The sequence below is a fragment of the Pinus tabuliformis genome, chromosome 3_2 (assembly GCF_031772625.1).
Source record: "Pinus tabuliformis cultivar Carrire ecotype Pingquan chromosome 3_2, CPIR1, whole genome shotgun sequence".
Classification (NCBI taxonomy): domain Eukaryota; kingdom Viridiplantae; phylum Streptophyta; class Pinopsida; order Pinales; family Pinaceae; genus Pinus; species Pinus tabuliformis.
Window position 1 is genome coordinate 536,298,785 of NC_142302.1, and position 13,304 is coordinate 536,312,088.

Consider the following 13,304-nt stretch of genomic DNA (forward strand, 5'->3'; position numbering starts at 1 on the left):
CGCGAGAGGAATCACCGATAATGATAATGACCCTCAAGGTACTGCAGTACAATTCACGTGGTGTGAATACAGGACTTGGCGTCGAACACCACGCAAAATCTTCTGGTCGAAGGTCATTGATGTATACCTGTCGCCGGAAGTGAGAAACTTGCCATTGAGGCATGCAAGCTTCAAAGTACTGAAGGGGTTGTTCCTAGATCAACTTCTTGGATAATGAGCTGATGTCGACAAGAAGCGATCCGTCAAAGGAGGGCCTTAATGAATCCCACATTAGTGACACGGAACGGAGCTAATGATTTTGATGGAGGTGAAAACGATCTGTGACATATGATTCAGGGTGGCAGTCATGAATGGATGAAGGATAATTTATGGTAGTGGATGGGACCCGGTTGACTCTTTCTGAACGACTTCTCTTGAACATATGGCAACACTGATGCGATGGATTGGTAGCATTACCCCAATTATGGATGGTGTGGCGAGACCATGGTGATGTGATCGGTGAATGAAACAACCCAACCCGATTGTGGTACGGAGGAAAAGTGTCATGTTCAAGAGCGACCTGCTACCATCAAAGTTCTCTTTAGTTTCTCCCAATTTTTCCCCAGTCATTGCTGACCAGTACCTCTTTATTTTTGTCAAGCTTGAGGAGGATAACATATGCTTGTTCTATAACCTGCCCTTCAGGCAAGCCCATCGCTATGTTTTAACGAGCCTAGCGATAGTGAAACTCGTTCTCGTCTAAAGACAAGTTTGTCGCTATTTACTGATTTTAACGAGTCTAACGACAAGGATAACTCGGTCCTTTTCATTTTTATAGAGTCTGAAAAAGTACATAAAGTTAACTCCAAAATTCCTTTTTCGTCATCTAATCCCTTAAGTCCGAAAAAGTATAAAACAATACAGAAGGGATGAGTTTTCGATAGTTTTAACGAGCCGAACAAAACAAGCGCTCGATCTTTTTGTGCAATAATCCCTCAGGTCCAAAAAGATTAAAATCTAGAGGAGGGATAGCTCTTCCGGTCGCTTTAACGAGCTGGAAGGCCAAAACTCAGCAATCTTTTCATTTTTTACGAGTCAGTTGAAAAGAGCTTAAAGAAGACTCGTCTTTTGAGGAACGAGTGATAAACAGGGTTAGCAGCTGATTCCAGGTACAGGTTGGAATTCTCCAATCACGGCAGTGTCACAAGGATGGCTAGGTGAAATCACTCTTCGCAGCTGTTCCTCAAAATGGGTAAACAATCAGATGGAGGTAAACGATCGACCAAATGAAAAGTGGAGGTGATGGTGTAAACACGACCAAGGCTTTTATGGTAGATAAGGTTACATACACAATGGTTATTTACCGGGATGGGTTCATTTTTTAACGAGCTTGAATGCGCCAAAACACTGCTCGAGCTTATGTTTATTTTTTAACGAGCATGAATTCCGCGTTAAAACTGCTCGAATCTTGCGTTTATTTTTTAACGAGCATGAACTTTGTGCTAAAACTGCTCGAATCTATAGTCAAATTTTGATTTTTTACCATAACTAGCTTTTCTCTTTTCAAGGATAGTACTGTATTCTCAATTGTTGCATCAAACTTAGTTAGAAATACATAATATGAGATAAAAAACCCTAATATTTCGCTTTGAACTACGTAAAAAGCAATTAAAAAGTGTTTTTACCTCTCATTTTACCATTTCATTTGAATTTGGCTTGTTGGAGCTTTGGAGGTGCCTCTTCCCCCTTGATTTTCACCAGCTGATTCCGGGAGATTCTGCGGACGATTTTCGGCGCCGTCTGGACCAGGTAGGAGCTAAACCCTAGCTCTTTCTTTTCATGGTTTCCTTTTCCCATTCTGTGCCTGTTTTCCTGTTCTCCTGAGCCCCTGGGGTTTTGCCAGGGCGCTCTGCCATCAGCGCAGGCAGTCCATTCGAAACCTGCGTTGAATGTCAAGCTGCCTTAAGGCAGTTTGACCTTCAATGCAGGTAGGACACTTGCCAATTGCGTTGATCATAGAAAAGCAGTTCTATTGCACAGTTTTTGATGAAATTTTGCCAGTTTCTCATCAAACCCAGGATCTTACTCTTTCTCTTGTTTGTTTTGTAGGGACTTTTGAGCAAAATGACCCTCACATGGCGAGAACAAGAACATGAAGAGGAGGACATGATTGCCCTCCATGACCCTGTCACGGTGAACGCGCTGCGGAACTGTGGCCTGCTGAAGTTCTTCCGTATCTCTAGTATGAGAGCACAGATCTCTTTACTGCAGTATATGCTTGATGCTTGGGATCCTATCAACCAAGTATTCCAGATTAGGGGCAAATCCATCCCCTTGACCATCGTAGACATTTACTTCTTGACTGGGTTGTCAAGGTGGGGTGCCCCCATTTCTTTGTCAGGTTCGGCCTGAGGGAATGACTCCGTGAGAGATTATGTCCGCCAGTATTGCAGGGAAGGTTCCCAGCCAAGCAGAGACGGCAAGTTTGTTATCCGTGAAATTACTGACAGGTCTCTCAGGTCCATTCTGTATACTATTGGTAGGATGGCCGGTAGTGCATCTCTTCATGTTGCCAACAGATCTTATGTGCAGCACGCCTTGGAGTGTCTCCAACCGAAAGTATTCAACTGGTGTGATGCAGTACTTCTTCAGATGAAAAGTCAGTTGAACAAGGTAAAGGACGGGAAGCTGAAGAACTTTGGATTTGGTTCTATTTTGACTGCCTTCGCCTTGGAGAAAATACCACTGATGCAGCCTCAGTATATTGCACTCGACTTGCCTTCTCCCACCGAGCCACGCATGCAAAGATGGGTTGACCACATGTCTAGGCATGCTGGTCAATCTCAGATTACTTTCACTGATACCTTCTTCAGGTGGTTCGAGCGTCAGAAGATGGTCTATTCCGAGTATCCATATGTTGGCATGGATTTCCGAGGTGATCCGGATTTGGTGCTACCGGATGGCGAACTGTGGGGTGCTATTGGTAACATCTCTAACCATATCACTGTTCACTGTTTTTATTCATAATGTTGCTGTGCTTTATTCTATCAAGACTTTAATCAAACTCTTGTGTGCATTGCAGATGTTGGTCCTGTTCGTCCAGCAGTTCGCCCGAGAGCGCCAGTCACTGCCCCAGCAGGGGAGACTGCTGGAAGGGTTATTCTCTGCGATCTTGACGTGACCGAGACCCTTACAGCTGTGCAGGAATAGGTTGAGAGCCTTACTCTCGGCATTCCCGATGTGAGGATTGATGAGTTACCTTTACAGTTGCAGCGGCATACTACTGGTGTGCCTAAACGATGGACTCGTCTCTTGCGCATGATTGCACAGGCTGTGACGTGCTATCATGAGCATCACTAGGCTAGGGTGCCCCCTAGCATTTTTGTGTTTTTGGGTCATGCGACCGATTTTTGTCTTGGTTACAGAACATTATGTATGAACGATAAACAAATTTTATATATATATTTTGATTTTCGGGGTTTATTCTGATTGAGTTATATGATCCACTTGTACAATACTGATGATGTGTCTCTTTTTATAAATGTCGCAAATGTCTATCTAACACATAGTTTGCTAATGAGTCGGTTAATGTGTTTAAGTTCCTGGAAATATGTTGGTATTGAATTAAATCAAACTGTCTTTCCAAAATCTTAACCCTTAGGAACATGCGATAAATAGCTGGGTTGCGGACGGAATATATACCATTGAGTTGTAGTATTACGAGTTGTGAGTCTAGCCTGACGATTAGTCGGCGTATACCATGGGTGATGGCATCAGAGAGTAGCTCTATCAACGCGCTATACTCAGCGATGTTATTCGTTGATTGCCCAATACATACACCTCTGAAACTTACTAACTCACCGCTTGGATAAAAAATGGCCCAGGCTGCAGAGGACAGGTTCCGCGGACTACGACTCGCTCCGTCGGCATATCCCACACATGTCTTAGAAAGGTTCGACATCTGCAATGAATGTAAGAAGGTGGATTACTCGACCAAAACAAACACTTTAGCGAAAACAAAATACAACAAAAGAACACATGTTACTATTTAAGCATAGTAACGCTTGAGGTACAACCCATTGCGGGGTTGCGCCAGTGGAATTCCGTCATAATCCATTAACTCGTAGGCTCCTTTTGCTAACACTCGTTTAACAATATAGGGACCCATCCATAAAGAATTAAATTTACCTGCTCCCAATTTGTCGGATTCTTGGTCGTAAAGCAAGACCAAGTCACCTTCTGAGAAGACACGGGGTTTGACATTTTTGTCGAACTGCGCCTTGACTCGTTTCTTATGGGCTTCGTTAGCCAAAGCGGCGTCATGACAGGTTTCATCCAATTGGATTAATTCCAAGAAACGGGCCTCTTCTTCCGAAGTTCCGGGGAGGAGATCAATTGCGAGTTTAAGCGACGAAATTTCGCACTGGACTGGTAAGACTGCCTCTAGGCCATACACCAGTTGGAAAGGTGTGAACCCAGTCGCATTCTTTACCGATGTTCGGTAAGCCCACAAGGCTAAGTACATGATTAGGTGCCACCTTCTTTTGTGAACTCTGATCATCCTTTGCAACATACGCTTCAGGACTTTGTTGATTGCTTCCACTTGTCCATTGGCTTGCGGATAATACGGGGTAGAGCTGTCGTGAGATAGCCCTAGCTTGGCAGCTAATTCAACCATCATGTGATTACGAAAATGCGATCCATGATCTGTAACTATAGCCTGTGGTACGCCGAACCTGGCGACTACATGATTAAGCAAGAAAAGGGCAGCTGTTTCACCAATGTTATCCAATGTAGGCATCGCCTCGGCCCATTTGGTAAAATAGTCAATGACGACTATAATATACCCATGCCCCCCGGTCGAGGTGGGGTTACATTGCATGAAATCGATGCCCCATTTGGTGAAAGGGCCAACAACAACTATTGGCTGTAAAGGTGCGGGTGGTCTTCTGGTTTTGCTATCAAAAATTTGACAAGCATGGCAACTTCTGACTGCGATTATGCAATCTTTAAACATGGTTGGCCAGAAGTATCCTGCTCGTAAGATTTTTTGTGCTGTTGCATATCCAGATTGATGCCCCCGACACGCGCCTGAATGACACTCATTCAGGGGTTTTTCGGCCTCCTCATGGGTAAGGCACCTTCTCAGAACTGTATCGATACCACGACGGTAAAGTGTATCACCGACGATCATGTAGTCTTTCGCTTGGTATCGTATACATTTTTTTTCAGCATGAGAGGTGTTAGGCCTGAAATTTTGGGTTTGGAGATAAATTATGATATCTCCATACCACTCATTGCTTGCAGATATCAGAAACAAACTCTCGTCCATGATTGATTCTTCGAATGTTTCATCGTTGGACGATGATGGGAGATCGCACAATAATTCTGCGAAAACTAGAGCTTTCTTTGATATGGACTTTACAAATTCCAGATCAAACTCTTGAAGGATCGCTATCCATTTTGAATATTTTCCCCCCAGAAACTGTCGCGACAGTATATAAGTCATGGGGTTGCAATCCGATAAAATGGAAGTTTTCCGAAAGAGGACATAATGTCGAAACCTTTGAATCGCTTGAACAGCCGCAAGCGCTAGTTTTTCAACATAAGAATATTTACCTTCTGTATCATTTAAGTTTTTACTTAAATAGTATATAGGATGTTCAATTCCATCAACTTCTTGAACTAAAACCATCGCAATGGTCGTATCCGCTGCAGCCAGATACAGGTTAAAATCTCTTTGATAGTCCGGGGCATACATTAATGATGCTCTTACTAGAGAATCTTTCAGAGCGTCAAAGGAGGCTTGCGCGACCTGATCCCAGACGAAAGGTACATCCTTTTTCAAAAGAAGAGTATAACCTTTAGCAAGTTCTGCGTAATTTGGAATAAACCTCCTCAGAAAGTTTGTTTTCCCTTGGAGTTTCTGAATCTGAAGCAAATTTGAAGGTGGAGGCAAATTAATGATTGCCTGAACCTTGCAAGGGTCGAGACGAATCCCATCCTTAGAGACTACAAAGCCAAGTAAACGACCAGAACTGACGCAAAACACACATTTGTGTGGATTGAGTCTTATCTTGTAGTGTCAGCAACGTAGAAATATCGCTCGTAAATGCTGCGGATGATCAGTCCGCTTTCGCGAATGAGCAGGAAGGTCGTCGAGATATGGTTGAACGATGTTCTTGATGTCATGGAAGGCATAATTCATTGCCCTCTGAAACGTTGCCCCTGCGTTCTTTAAACCAAAGGGTAATTTTCGATAAGCGAATGTGCCCCACGGACAAATGAATGCAGTCTTTGACTGGTCCTGTGGGCGGATATTTATTTGATTATACCCAAAAAATCCATCCATAAATGAACAGATTTCGCATCTGGCGCATTCATCAATTATCTGGTCGATGAAGGGTGTAGGGTAGTTGTCCTTTGGACAAGCTTGGTTTACATCCCTATAGTCGACACACACTCTAATCGTCCCTTGTTTCTTCATAACAGGGACAATATTCGATACCCAATCGGTTAGAGGAACCGGGTAGATGAAACCAGCATGGAGAAGTTTTTCAACTTCTGCCTTAATGGCAGCGGCTTTCTTGGGGTGCACCTGCCGAAGCCGTTGTCTTACTGGTTTGACATCAGGATACATCTTGATTTCATGTTCAACAATACTCGAGTCAATGCCTGGCATTTCATCGTATGACCAAGCAAAGACATCTCTGAACTCACGAAAAAGAGCGTTATATATTTCCAGTTCTGAAGGAGAACAACCTTTGCCGACATAAATATTCTCTACAACATTTGGTTTAGTCGAGATATTTATGGCTATAGTCTCTTCAATATTGGATAAGTTTCCCTCGGAATCCACCGTATTTACAGTATTTGATAGGAATTCAAAAACTGAAGGGTGATAAAGGTCATGCTGAGAATCTTCTTCATATTCTGGAAGAAAGGAACGATGGTGGTGATCATTCCATGGTGCCCCCTCAATCAACATTGATTGTAAGATTCCCTCGTCAGTTCCATGCACTTTCGACCAAGGATCTAATGGGGTACCATATTCTCTAGACCTATCTACCCAAACGCTTGACGAGCGTTGACTTGGGTTCACCTCCCATGCCTGAAACATTGATTGCTACAATATTTCTATAGGGCTTGGGGGCAAAACCATTGCATGATCCATGTCTTGTTTTTCTGCGACCTTCGTGGAAGATATCATGTTGCAGGTTGCTACCAATGCTATATTTCCTATATAAATAGGAGGTGGTAGCGCGAAAGTTCCCATCATTGTGGGGTCTTTCAGTAGGCCTACTCCGATATCTTGAAGCGAATGGTTGCTTTCATGGATCATGGGAATGCTTCCCGTAACTTGTGAACCATTAGGGAGGAAGTTCTGTTGGTCGATGACCGTAATCCCTCCTTGAAAAGGGAATGCAATCTTCCTAAAATAAGTCGACACTACAGCTTGCATGGCATATATCCATGGTCTTCCCAGTAGGATGTTATAGTCAAGATTTCCATCGATGACTTCAACATCTATTTCCACTGTTTTTCCTCCTAGTTCAATCTTCAAGTTATTTAGGATTCCGTATGGGGTGTACGTCCTTCCGTCGAATGCTTTTAATGTCGTCGAAGATCGCGACAAGGTTGGAGACCCTAGAGTTTTCCAGCAACTCATCGACATGATACATGTAGATGCTCCCTCATCAATAATTGTTCGGTGAACAGTTTTGTTGAGGGCTTTCACTTGAATAAGGAAAGCTAGTTGAGCTGGTAACTGAGGATCGTCTCCTTTGTGGTCGAAGGATACAAGATTGGAATCCTTGGGATCAACCCCACCAATAGCTGATAACAACGCCTGCCTTTGGGATGGACAATTTTGTAATACCTCAAGAGTCGACATAGCGGATGGCGATTGGGCCAAATCTTCCACTATGTTATAATGTTGCGCCACTCTGGCGCGAGGATTAAATGTTGACTTGTGTACTACTCCCTTCGGTGGTTTAATTGTTAATTCAGGAATTATTGGTGGGACAACTTCTGTCGAAGTTGTTGTCGAACTACTTGGTTGATCTTTACCTTTGTCGTTCAACAGTGGAGGATTCCCGTAATCTTTGTTCCTTGTCGAAATCAAAGCATCATTCTATTGCTTGGAGATCGACAACATTAGCACTTGCGACGAGGAAGCATTTCCAGTTTCAACCAGATTTTGACCTTGATTGGGAAACGGATCAGTTAACATAGCTGAGGTGTGTGAACTTTTGAAGAACTTTTTAAGCTCAGCTTTGTATGGACAATCTTTCGTCCAATGATCCTCATCACATATCTGACACCCTGAGGGGGGTGGTTTCCCTTTCCTAGGAGGGTTTGAAGAAGTTTTCTCAGGGGATGACTCACCCTGTTTCTTCTTCTTCCCTTTGTTTTGCTTTTTCTTGCTTCCTAGTTGATTGGTTTCTTTGCCTTTATCTACTGATACGACATTTACTTCTGAAGCAAGAATTTCTTGATTTCCATTTTGATCCGAAGTCTTACGGGCTTTCTTAGACGAATCCTTTGTCGACTTTGCGTTCGCAGTGCCAATCACACCATCGCCGGCATGAGAGTCACTATTTGATTTAGGAGGAGGAGGAATTGAAAATTCTGGTCTAGGGGCGTCAGGTATTTTGTCGTAGAGCGTGCCAGACTGAGTATATACTAAGTCTAGATACTGTGCACGAGCAATAACTTGCTCCTTTGTTACAACTCCCCCCTTGGCCACGTCTTCCGTTATGGCAGGAAGTAATGAATTTATAAACCATTCAGCTAATAGCTGATCGGGAACGTAAGTCTTTACCATCCTGCGACGACGACGCCACTCATGTATATGATCGGATATATGTGTGGCCGTCATCTGCTTGAAGTTGGTTAAGATTTTTGTTCCAGTTTCATACCTTATCGGTAATTGAAAATGGATTAAGAAAGTCGTGGCTAGGGAACTGAAATTGTCGAAAGAGGCTCTAGGTAATTCAATATACCATTTAGCCACTGGACCTGTCAATGTCCTCTCAAAAAGGCGAAGCCTTATCGAATCATCGTTCAGGGTGTTTGATGAACACCACAGATGAAATGTCATCACATGATTCGATGGATCTTCGCCTGGATTTCCATTAAATTTAGGAATGTCCGATGGAAGTTTGTGAGGAATCGCTGGCCACCAAGGGGCGTAAGCAATTGGATCGTTCGTTAATCGGTGTAAATCCGGTAACTCTAAAGTTGCCACGAATGGTAACTGTTGATTCAGGTTAGGTGAGGCGTACCCAGGATACGATGGAATCGCCTGAACAGTTGGTCTTTGCATACCAGCATAATGTAATTGATGTTGGTATGACTGATACGATTGGTGGACTTGACCACTGTAAAGTGGTTGGTTTTGACCGTTTTGAATATACGGTTGTCCACTGTTCGCAAAGATCTGCTGCTCAGAACCTTGGTACACTTGCTGGAATTGTGGTTGTTGGTATTGCACCAGCCACGGTTGTGAAGCCATGCTCTACTGTGCTATACTAACTGACAGACCAAGATGTGGGGTAATTGTACCCGTTTGGACCTGTGTCGCCCCTCCAGTTGGCGATTGTGGTTGTGTCACAAGGTCAAGGGGCTGTTGCATTACAACCTGAGAAATCTGAGGTTGACACACAACAGGCATCGTTTGAACTTGTGACACTGTTACAATAGCTGGCGTTGTTGGGATGTTCGACACAGGTACACATTGTTGCATAGAATACACAACTCTTGGCTGTTGGGGTAGCATAGGTACCCAACCACTTGTCGTAACTCCAGTATAACCTGAATACTGTTGAGAACTGCCGTATGGATATCCTCCCGAAGGGGGTATTGAAAGGGCATACTGCCCCCCATACGGTAGCAATCCAGAATTCAAGGGAATTGTTTGCCCTTGGGGACTGGATGGCCCAAATTGACCTCCATAGGGATCAATCTGTCTAGTCTCAACATAAGAGTTGCCGGCTATTATCCCGGAGGAACAAACTGGAACAGACCATACTGTCGAAATAGTCCCTGGGTGGACTCCTTCTAGCGGTTGCGAGCTAGTTGGGACAGATTGTACACCGGAAAACATCGTCGGAGTGACGACAGGGAGTTCTTCCGTCGCTGTGTCATTTGACACAGTCCTAGACGTCGACGGTTGCTCAGACATTTTGATTCTATCCAATAGATTGCCTAGCGATTCTACAGGAACTTCCACTGGTGATGGACTCACTTCTGATGTAGAAGGAAAAAGAGTGACCCCTACTCCAAAATGGGTTGGAGTAGTTGCTTGCGGTTCCTCTACAATTTCCTCTATCGCAATCAAACCCGGTGGAAGAGGAAGACCGTCAGGTCCGTAAAACATTTCTGGTGCCGAAGAAGGGGTTGTTTTGACAGCGACAGTTGTTTGAGGAACAAGACTCTCTGGACCGGTTACAGATGGAACTGGTTCAGTAACGCAAGTACTTGTTCTCAGACTAGGATCAGTGCTACTGTCCCTCTGTGGCTGTTGAACTTCTTCAATAGAGGCAGGGTTTCCAGAAATGTTTGGAGTAACCGGAATCTCAGATGTTGTCGGAACACTTGTCCTAACTTTAATAGGAGATTTCGAACCGGTTAAGCGAGTTCGCTTTGTCCGTACTGTTTTCAATTTCGGAGATAAAGACGGTTGACTCACAAGCCTCCGCGAACGACGGGGTTTCAATTGACTTTCTTCCACGATTGCGGATTACTCGATCAACTAAAATACAAAAGGGGAAAATGTGTTTCCGAACTGAATGAATTTTATTAGACGCTTTAGACACAACTTGCTTTTTCACTTTTAAAGAGTCGAGAAAAAGCTAAAGATGACTCTAGTCTCCTTCGATGTTTTAACGAGCCCGAAGTGACAAATGCTCGGATGGACTTTTTCTGTTATAGAGTCTGAAAAAGGCCAAAAGAAACTGCTCTGGAGTTCTAGGCAGAGGGTGTGCCAAACTTTTCGCAAAACCGCAGAATACTTTTTAAGGTATGGGCAGTCGATCTTCGTGAATGTTGTGTTCACTGCATTGCGATCAATAGGGCGGCCGACACGGCTTCCTAAGGATAAAGGATATATGCCTATAGGGGTCTCCCAATATATACGCGACGGTACGTGGGAGCACAATCCGTACTAGCGCTATCGTCCCTCAGGAGGAATCACCCACCTTCCACGAGATCGACAGTCACTAGGCTTAACGACGCCGGAACACGTCTCTAGCCTAGACCTCTATGTTGTGCGTTATGTTGCAAAGCGTTGTTAGGTTCATTCAGTTTATTTTAAGTTGATCTTTTTAGAAGTTTGCCTTTCAAGGTTCACCACGAGATGTATGATACAAATTCCTAAATGTAGTCTAAAGATGATAAGCAAGCTTTATATCTTTTCAACTTTGAAAATCCTAGCTACTAAAGGAAAAGAAAGACACCATCTTTTCTCAAAGAGCAATCAACACACTCTAATGCACTCTTCCTAAATCAAGCATGCAAACTTATCAAAATGCAAATGCACAATGCAGGTGTTTGTTTTCCACTTTCTTAGTATTGATGCCTACAAAGAAAGCTTTTTGTACAACTTTGAATTTGCTTTTAAATGACAGATACAAACAAGTTTACTTTTTTCGAAATCAACAAGGGTAGAAGAGATTACAATCACTTTGTGACTTTCGAAATGAACAGCTTGTTTCGACACTTAAAAGAGACAAACTCAAACCAATAAGCAAAAGTAAATGTATAATCAACTGTAAACAGCCAATGAACTCTCTCCTAAGATCACAGTCAATCAGATCTGAATCAAGGGCTACAGGATGATTATTTCACTCATGCAAAGGAAAACTGTAAATGACGTAAAAACACATAAAAACACTCACAGCCTTTTGTACAAAAGGAGGCGGAATCTAAGCAAAGAAAAGGAGTTATCAGACTGGTACCTATGCTAGTTAAAGGCTACAAAATACAGAGATCAAAACAGGGCAACAGACAGCAGAGAACCCCAGCTGCACAAGGCTAAACTGGTTCAGCGCAAGTCCAACACTGTGGAGTTGACATTCAGCGCAGGTAGCCTTCACGGGACCTGCGTTGAAATGCAGACTGCCTTCACAGCAGTTGCGCTGAAGAAGAAACTCTCGTTTCCTCTGGGTTCTGGGTCATAAAATGCTCAAAAATCAACTGTTTCAGGCCAAATCAGAAACACAAGCAAGGTATAATCAGAGGGATTCTTTGAGAGGGTACTAAGATCTATCACAAAGGATCATCAAGTCATTTGTGAGTCCATTGTTCAGATCATAGACAAAATCCAGTGAAGGATCAAGGCAGCAACAGTCTACTTTGCAGAAGCAGTTCGATTGTTGCTGTTAAGTCTATGAGGTAAAAAATGATGTAAACACAAATAAAATGACTAAAACAAATCTCCCCAGTGGAGTCACCAATTTGTTTTGGGGAAAAATGCCTATGTAGGACGATCCTATCCACCTAAGGTGTGACAGTGCCTTAGCAACAAACAGAGACATCTATTCTGGTTTCTTCCTTTATGAAATGGGAAAGAAGAGAGATCAATGGACTTACCGGTGTCTTTCGTTTGTCCCTTGATCTAGATCCCCTTCTCCTTTGGGTGTTCACAGCTACTTGCCTCCTCGCTCGTCCAAGAGAACAGCTACTTGATTCCTGCGAGATCACAAGAGAACAGCTACTTGCGACAAGAGAACAGCTACTTGAGACAAGAGAAGAACACAACACAAAGGTAGATATTCATATTCATAAATGATTCAGGATTAGAAATAAATCAAATACACTAATGCAATCATACATCAAAGATACATCAGTATATAGGAGAAAACCAAGATAGCTTTATTGATAAATAACAAGGTTCAGGAAGAGATACAACCCAGAGGGCTCCAATCCAGCATCTCCTTCCCAGCAGAATGGAATTCCTATCTTCACCTCCCTTCAAAGCGTTAAGAACCCAATGATTCCAGTCTCAAACCAGCACCAATTCTTTGCAATAACAAAATTCCAGCCTCTAGATCTCATGGAGGAGAGATCTATATATAGTTATTTTGGAGAGAGGATGAGTCAGCTTGAGATCTGACTAGTGTCCTCTCCCTCTCTCAGTTCTTGAGTCCACTTGGAGGTTCTTGCTTCCACTTGGAGATTTGGAACCTCTTACTCATCACCAGTCGAATTCCCTGAGGCAAGTGTCATTTTGGAAGCTTCCTGAGCATTGACACCTTGAGGAATGAGCCTGCCACTTGTCCAAACTCGCTCAGCGCAGGTAGCCTTTGTTGGAGTTGACATTC